Raw genomic sequence first — 8,699 nt, forward strand, 5'->3', positions numbered from 1 at the left:
GCCTCCATTAGCTATAAGGAAATAGTCATTATAGGTATAATTATGCTTTTAAGTACAAGAAAGGACTATGCACTTAGAAAACTCAGTGTGTGACTTAGATAAATTCATTTATTTTATGTGGTATGCAGGGCCACATGCAGAGAAGCTACTTTGAGAACCCTAAGTTTTCAAGAGCTTAAGTTACTCAGTTTCAATAGCAGAGATAGGGAAGAAATGGGAATATTCTGGGTTTTTTGATCAAGTATGATAGCCTGATACCTTTTCTAAATCTCTTCGCTCTGTCAAAGACCTTATACTAAAGTCTTGCACTATCTCAGCACGTTTTGTGAGTGTTAGGCTCATACAAAAGGCACTTCCCACTATCAATTTACAATTTTTGAACTCACTGAACTCAGCACTGTCTGCTTGTACTGTACACTGTGTGAGAATTAAGAGTATTCAGAGGGCAAAGAGACACATTTTCACAGTACATTTTCCTCCATGCAGAGACCATCCAGCTACGTGTTGTACCTTTGCAAGAAATCTAAAAATGCTTGTTCTTACTAAAACAGTTGAAATACTGTATTAAAAAAAGCCAGTAGCCTGAGTCAGTTTTGACTGATCTTGTTCTTGGAAATGCCTGGGAGTTTGTCACTAAAGTATTCCTAAAGAATTCATTCCAATTCTATTGCTTGATATGGAGACTTCAGGCCCAGAAAGGAGCAGCCTCGCAATAGTGGGAGTGGCAGAACGTTATTTCAGATAATGAAAAATGAGATGCAGCCTAAACTATGAACATGTACTCTGATGTCTTTGAGTATGTGGAGATAGTTTTGGGATCATCACCTACAACATGCAATTAGCAACCAAAACTAGCAAGCCAAAACTAGCAAAACTAGCAAGCCTAGACTGCTATAATGATGTCTGATAATCAAACTTGCTGTGAACAGAGCAGATGTTATGTTTGTGCAAGTCCTGCATGCAGGCTGAGGTAATGCCCCTCTTCCTCCTTTCTGTCCCATGCCCAGCAAGCCCTTCAGCTACTTCCTTTTCCTCACAGCCCCGACAAGTCTGCTTGGTTACTTTCCTTGAAACCTGGCTCAGCAGGAGAAAACCAGAAAACTAATGTGGGCATGCCTGCTGTTATGAATATCCAGGCAGAAAATTGCAGTGCTGCCCTACATTTTCATGCTAGTTAGAGACTGTCTTACCTTGGGCTTCATAAACCTCTGTGCATCTTGGTGTGCTGTTAAGAGAATAATAACATTCCACAGGTGTTTGTGCTGCAGAATTAGCTGCATTCTTTACAGGAAATACAGTTTCAGTTTGAAAAACATTAGCAAAGCCCAAACAAAACAATGGAAGTTCATGTGAGTAAATGCAACAAACCAATTTGTGCTTTATTACCTTGTCATTTCTGTGTTTCCCTACTTATTTCTTTAGCACTCACTGTGGCTTAGTACAAGCAAAATGGGATGATGGCTCTGATGTGTTTTGTTTGTAGCTTTAGCCTATGTTCTCATAAATTGAGGAGTGCATACTAGCAGTCTGCCAACCTCTGAAAGCAAATGAGGTGTATGCAGATACACCGAATTCCTTGCAGGCTAAACTATTTGGACTGCAATCAGCAAGATGCTGGATAGTGCAGCCCTGAGATACTAACTAATGTTAGTATGCACAGCAGAAGTGGTCCATGAGTCAAACACAAAAATAGATTATGGCAGCCAAACAATGTGAGCAGCTTATAATATTTTGGGGGTTAAGCAGTAGTGGCCAATTACAGCATATTACTTGTATGAACATTAGAGAAGATGTTTGAAGGTAGTTGGGTACCAGTGTCATCCTGGTACACACACAGTTTTCCCAGAGGATATTCTATAAATACTTCTTACCCTTCTAACAAATGCCATTTTAAGGAGATTTCGTAAATGCTTAGAAACTGTGCCCTTGCCAGAGTGCAGCAATCTCTGAGCACATTCAGCTGAGAGATTCTGCTTAGAAACACTTGCTTTTTCTGTCCTGAGGGCCTAAGTGTGCACCCAGAAAAGTACTGTCACAGCACTTCGTCTGTCTGAACAGAATTTGTAGAATCAACCACTAAGCCTGGATAAGACCTCTGTGATCAAGTCCAGCCTTCACATCAGAAGAGAGCTGTTGCACACCGTCCTATCATCGAGATGTTTCTGCTACCTCATTTCATTCCCAGTGGTGTTTTGCTTTTGTATTGTTCCAGAGACAGGAGACTTGCAGAAATTGTGTAAGTGCTCTCTGCTAACGCAGCCATCATGATGATGAGGCAGTATGGGTTGTGTGCAGGAGAAAGGCAAGATGTAATTTTGCCAAGAGTTGGGTAGTGCTAATGAATGGCCTGCATCACACTATTCTCACAGGCAAAATTTCTGCCCACATCAAAATTTTGACTGTTGCCTTTGGTACTGAATTCTAGGTTGATATATGTAGTTAGTTTAATTAGAATCCATCCTGGAGCTTTGGAAACTTGGAAAGTTACATCTTCTGGTTTCTTGACTACTAACTTGACAATAAATTCTGATAAGACATGAGGGATTTTTTAGACAAAGAATTCTTCTCATGAATTGGCAGACAACATCTCAGAAAGCTGTCACAGACAGCAACTGATATATATGTATATATATATATGTAGTCTGGCTCTCCCACTGGAAGTGGGGGGATGAAGAGAGCCACGAGTCTCTTGAGCTCCTAACATTTCCCTCATTTGAGCACAGAACAACGTGGTTTCACTCTGGATAATAAACACAACTCAGTGTGTTAGCCTTGGTAAAACATACCCAAGTTAACTCTTTCGCTTAATGACTGTGACAGTTAAAGTATGTCTGCACCATGAAATGCTCTATAGCATATTCACAGGTTCTGATCCATTACTGCCCATATTAGGCAAATTATTGTTGGTGCTGAGGATCCCAATAGGTATTAAGCAAATGCTTCTGTCTAAAGCATGCTCAGATATCATCAGGGGAACAGTTTGCTCAAAGGATATTTTGTTCCCAAGCTCTATGAATGAGGCTGCACCAGGACTGACACTGCACAGTTTGGCATTGGTGATCCTGCATTGTGGTAGGTGCATTTACCAGTGCAGAAACAGCCCCTAAGCCTGTTATACAGGCCCTCCATAAATGCAGGTAATCCTCAAAATAAATAAAAACTCTGGAATATTGTGGCTGTGAGCTTCCAGATATTAGGACTTTTCATGCAATAATGAATTGAAAACCTCAGTATTTTCTTAAAACACAAGAGCTAGTTAAAAATACCTCTGGAATTCAGCTGGACTAACATGAAAAACACACCTTAGACTTAGTCCATCTTTGTACCTGTCAAAGAACAAGGAGTTTAAAGCAAAGTTTTAATTACCTCCAACACAAAAGAAAAGTGGAAAATGCCGATTGTTTTCAAGGGCTGTGCATTTCAAAGTGTTTCATATTTTCTTCCCAGGGGATGGACCTAAAAGGTAGATAGAGTACTTAAGAGTTGAAAAACAATTATATATTATACAAGATGTTTAAAGCAGCCTCAAGGACATTTTGCCAATCTTTTATTATCTTCTTATTTTTATTATTTTTTGAAGGGGGGTTTGTTGAGAGGCTAAAATCTCAATCTGGAGGACAACTGGTTCATTTGCTTGCTTCCAACCAGAGATCTTCCAGGCCCTTGTGCATTCTCTCCTTTTCTTGAAGTTACTAATTTTCTAATTAAGTCTCTGTGCCTGCCCCCATTAAATCAGTCAGAACAGATTCAGTTGCCACTGATTGCAGTGGAAATAAGTGCAGGCTTTAAGGGCCAGATTTGCAGAAATGCTCAGCATCTATAATTTGGGCCAGGTTTCCAAAGGAAATGGCCACTGTGCAAACCACTGTTGCTGTGGGAGCAGCTCCCAACCCTGCTTTTGCCATGCTGGCCTCAGCTCTGGAGGCAGAACACTTGAAAACTCCTGCTTTATAAACCAGCACTGCCCAAGAGCTGTCAGCAGCCTGGGAAGAGGCAGCTGCCATTTGTCCTGTTGCTTGGATGAAACAGGGAGTTCGATGAGTAGTTGAAGAGGACCATTCATGCCCTGAGGTCTCAAGGAAAGACATGTCTGAAGTGCTTATGGTAGTAGCAGGTTGAGAGAAGCAAAAGCTGCTCATCCTGAATGCAGGGAAAGGTTGAAGTTCTTTGTTGTGTACCCAAGTCTTCACCAAGTTTGCCAGCTGCTGTCATCAGCAGTGTTGTTGTTGTTTCCAGTGAAGAGTTGGGCTTCCCCCAGACTAGAGACTTTCTTTATTGGGAAACAAATGTGGCAGTTTGTCATCAGCTCAATCACTCCTTTTTGTTCAGGAGCCAGTAAGGGGAATCATACTCTGCTTTATCAAAAGTAAAGGTTTGCTTTTTCAGCTGCTGAGGGCCCTGGTCTCTCAGAGCTTGCAGGGCTTCCCAGGGTCAGGTATGTCCTGGCAAGGAGAGGGACTGCTGTGTGTCCTCCCAAAGTGAAGGGTTGGCTGGGAGAAGCAGCCTGCTAACTTAATTAATTTCTTATGTATCATGTTTATGCATGCTTAAGTATACAATTTTTCTAAAAATAAGCGGAGCTTTATAGTTGATATGCAATCTAGAAAACAGTTTTTTAGTCAGTAAAAGATAATTTTATGATTCCTATGACTGAAAAATTCTTTGTTCTCACAGTGGGCAACACACTTCAATGCATATGTGCTTGTTGCCAGGCTGTCATAGTAATTTTCTTCAGCTACCTGGTTTTTTTCTTACTGCTCCTCTACTGGATCTTACTGTTCTTACTACCAGCTGTTGGACAGGAATGTTCATGGGCTTATTGACTCAGGTGAGTTCTGCTACACTTCATTCTTTTATCCTATTTTTCTTATTCTTCAGCAAATCTTACCACTCATTAACATTGTTGATTATTGTAGAACAACTGTTACCAAAATGCAGATATTATCTAGCAGTGTGTATCCTCCAAGAGGTATCTACTAGTAGGGCAACAGACACACCTCATCTTATATGGTTGCTGTGTTACATGTGTTCAAATGCCAAAGGAATAGTCTGAAGTTTTGTGTCTCCAAGCAGTCCACATTCTGTTGTAACAGAACTCACAATAATATGTCAAACTTGTCCATGCAAAGCTATGGAGACAGACCCTCCCACGTAAATAAGCACCAGATCTGTTTAATAAAAGTCTTATTTTGCCTGTTGGGCTTTTTTTTTTAAGTCCAGCAACTCTTTTTCTGATATATTCTGAAAATAAATGGTATTTATTACTTAGAATTGTGAAATCCATGCAGAAGTAGAATAGCAATATAAAAGTAAGTAATGATAAAAAGGTGGTGTCTATAACAAGTTGTGAATAAGTATGCATAGTGAGGTTTTTTCTCCACTGTTTGCACCCTGTGTATTCATTTTATATTGGTACTGAAAGGCTAAAGTCAGTATGGCTTAAATTCAAATCTGTGGGTGAAATCAGTCTCTGATGTAACTATTCATCTCAGTGAAATTGCAGCAGGGCTGATTATAATTAGCATGACTGGGAAATGTAAAGTACTTTAATTTTTAGACTGCAGTCACATAGGTTTGTGCACTTATACTTACTTTTATTCAAATGAGACATTTGGTAGAAATTCAGTGTTACAAACATATATGCATAATTTCTCAGAATTTCATAAAATTTGTTTCAGAAACCTTGCAATATGACATTGTTCTTTTTAGCAGTGTCCTTCTACTTTGTTTTCTTGTATTGTACAATATCAGATGGCACTTGTCAGCCTTTTTTATTTACACTCAAATATTATACTTTCTAAAAATGTTTTCTGTTTCCTCCTATGGCTAATACCTGTGGGATTTTCATCTATGCCAGTAGTGAACAGGAACCTGAAGAAACCTAAGCAAAGGAGCAACAGTTTCAAATTGCACTCTTGATGTAACAATCCTTTCTGTATTATATACATGGCTCCTCATTGTGATGCAAAGTCCCTATCAACTACAATGTGGAGAAGATAATATTCAAGATAACTTACAGAAACTGATCTGGTTTAGAATGTTGTACAATATATACTAGTTATCATCAGTTTCATCTTCATAGCCCTTTGCCTGTAAAGTCAAAACATTTAGGCTCTGTTACACCAACCGTTCACATTTCAGGATCTGAGGCATTCAAAACAGCTCTTGGCACAACCCAGAATATCTGCTGCTTCTTTATTTTTTTTCCACAGTTACCTTGTTGTTTTAAGGTCTGATGTCTTGGGACCTCATAAAGCTCAGAGCAAGAGCTGTGTGAGAGAGATCATTTTCTCTGACAGCACAACATTCCTGTTTCTACTCCTGAGGAGATGAGGTCTTGATATGTCTGATGCTCTTTTCCTCTCTTCTTTGGGTCAGCAGGTAGGAGCTGTCTGTGTTCAACACTTGGGATGAACGAAGAAAACATTGCCTGTCTGTCTGCAGCTTCTAAAATAGCTGTGGGAAGCTGCTCTCTTAGAGCTTTGGAATATTATGCCCATTGCTAAAGATGGTGGAGTAGAGGGAGGACAAACATACTGTGGGCAATAAACTGTAATAAGTGCGACATTTCATGGCTGCTATCGTAGCATTTATGGTATGTATAGAGTCAGTGCGCACATAAAGAATTCTCTTTGCATATCTATATTATTAGACTTCTGTAGAACTCACAACTAGCAGTGAGCAGGCTATCTAATCCCCTGAAATAATGTATATTTTTGCCTTTAAATGCAGGAAATAGATCTTTCTTTCTCATGAAGGAGAGATGATTTAACTGAAACTGTTACAGCTGGTTTTCTGCATTGTAGTCAACATTCTGCATTCATAATAATTAGCTAAGGGTGTATTTTGTTTAATTTTCAGAAATTACTGTGGAAAAAATAAATTTGTAATTTTAGTCTAGTGGCAAAATACTAAACATTTTAAGATGTAGACTGTATTTTCAGCCACTTGACCTTTGGGCTATAATGACTTAATTCCCCCACAGCTGTTTGCTGAGGAGCCATACCTACTTCTCCAGGGACTGAGCATATGTCTGCAACACCATCAGTTTGTGGCAATTAAAAAAGTTGCAGTTTGCAAGTTAAGGTGCTGTGGCCCATGCACATGTTTCTGGCTTACCCCAAAGTGAGACCAAGTGCCTCCAGCAAAACTACTTTCATTTAGGTTTGAGTGCTTTACTTAGCCATTGTGGCAACTCAAGAGAAACTGTGCTGCCAATGATGGGTCATGAGTGGTAACTTCATAAGTCACTGTAACTCAGTTCCATTTAATCACATGTCCCAAACCAGATGTACCTGCTCCACACCTGCATGATTCCAATCTGCTGAAGGAGGCATTAGCAGTGGAAGGGCAGAATGCATGCTTACATCCCCTGGGTACGGAACTGACGGGCTCCAACAGTTTGGAGGTGTTGATGTTCACACTTGCATTATTGATGTACGCAAGGTAAAGGTAAATACTATCAATGCAGAGTTTTTCTGTCTCAGTCTTTGCAAAGTTTTTTGTTAATTTTGCACAACTTCAAAGTATTTCACAAATGCCTTTTGCTTCATTAATACCTTCTGTATAATTGTGCATTTTTACCAACCAGGTACTGAACACTAGCACTGGGATTTGGCAGCACTTTTCCATGTCAATGGATGCATCAGGTTCACACATTTAAAGAATTATTCCTCCGTGTGAGACTACAGAGAATCAGTCAGCCTTAGCCTCCCATGAAGGAGACACAGGCCTTAGGCTTACCACTGTGTGGCTGAAGTTTGGTAAATCGTTGCACATGTGCTGAGCTGCTGTAACTGTGCTCACACAGGTACCCAGCAAACACAAGGCAATGTGACATAGCTTACATATCTTTTCCTCCAGGCTGAACTAAAATGACTTCATATTTGCTCAGATAGGAGCATATCATTACTTACTGTGAGGTCACTGGATGCACAGTGACATGGGAATCAGTTCAGCCTTGGATCAGGAATATTAGCTCTTTGTGATTAAGAATGCTTCTAGCAGCATTTTGCAAGAACAAGGAACTATGCACTGGAGTCCTGTGGGTGAAGCTACTTTCTTTTTAAATTTCTGTTGCATTAACAGCTGAGCATAATTTTCTGGTTTCGTGCCTGTTCCAAGCTTCTGGATAAAGTTTGTGTAATGATGAACAGCTGCTTTGCTGCATTTGAGTGATGGATGGAGTTATGCTTGCTGATAGGCAATTTCTTAAACACTTTGGGATCTTCACAAATGAAAGATGCTCTCGACTGAAGGTAAAGTCCTTTAGATCAGTTCAGAACTGAAGGCAGAAATCCAGGAGCTCAGTGTTGAGCCAGTGAAGTGTTTAGGGTGAGAAAGAGGAATTCTAACATTTTACCATTGCCAGCAGTTGTGTTTCAGAAAAGTAAAGTACCCTTAGAGAGGCAGTGGAGAGTATGTGGTGGAGCAGCTTTTTGGAAACAGAGGCAGTGATTTCTCCCAGATCCAATCTAAGGCCCATGAATGAAAGGAAAGATTTCCATTTGTCATATCTCCTTACATAAAACTATGCATGGCCTAAGTCAGCCAGCAGTGTTAGTAATTCCTGTTCCATGGGTTTCTGAACAGGAGCAGCCTGGCTGTGACTTCTCTTGAGTGGATGCTGCAGAACAGCACTGCCATCATGTCAGATTATTGCACACTTCATTCTACCTTCTTTCTAAGATTAGTTTTCT

Source organism: Pithys albifrons, chromosome 1 (genome assembly GCF_047495875.1).
Source record: "Pithys albifrons albifrons isolate INPA30051 chromosome 1, PitAlb_v1, whole genome shotgun sequence".
In the NCBI taxonomy this organism is placed as follows: domain Eukaryota; kingdom Metazoa; phylum Chordata; class Aves; order Passeriformes; family Thamnophilidae; genus Pithys; species Pithys albifrons.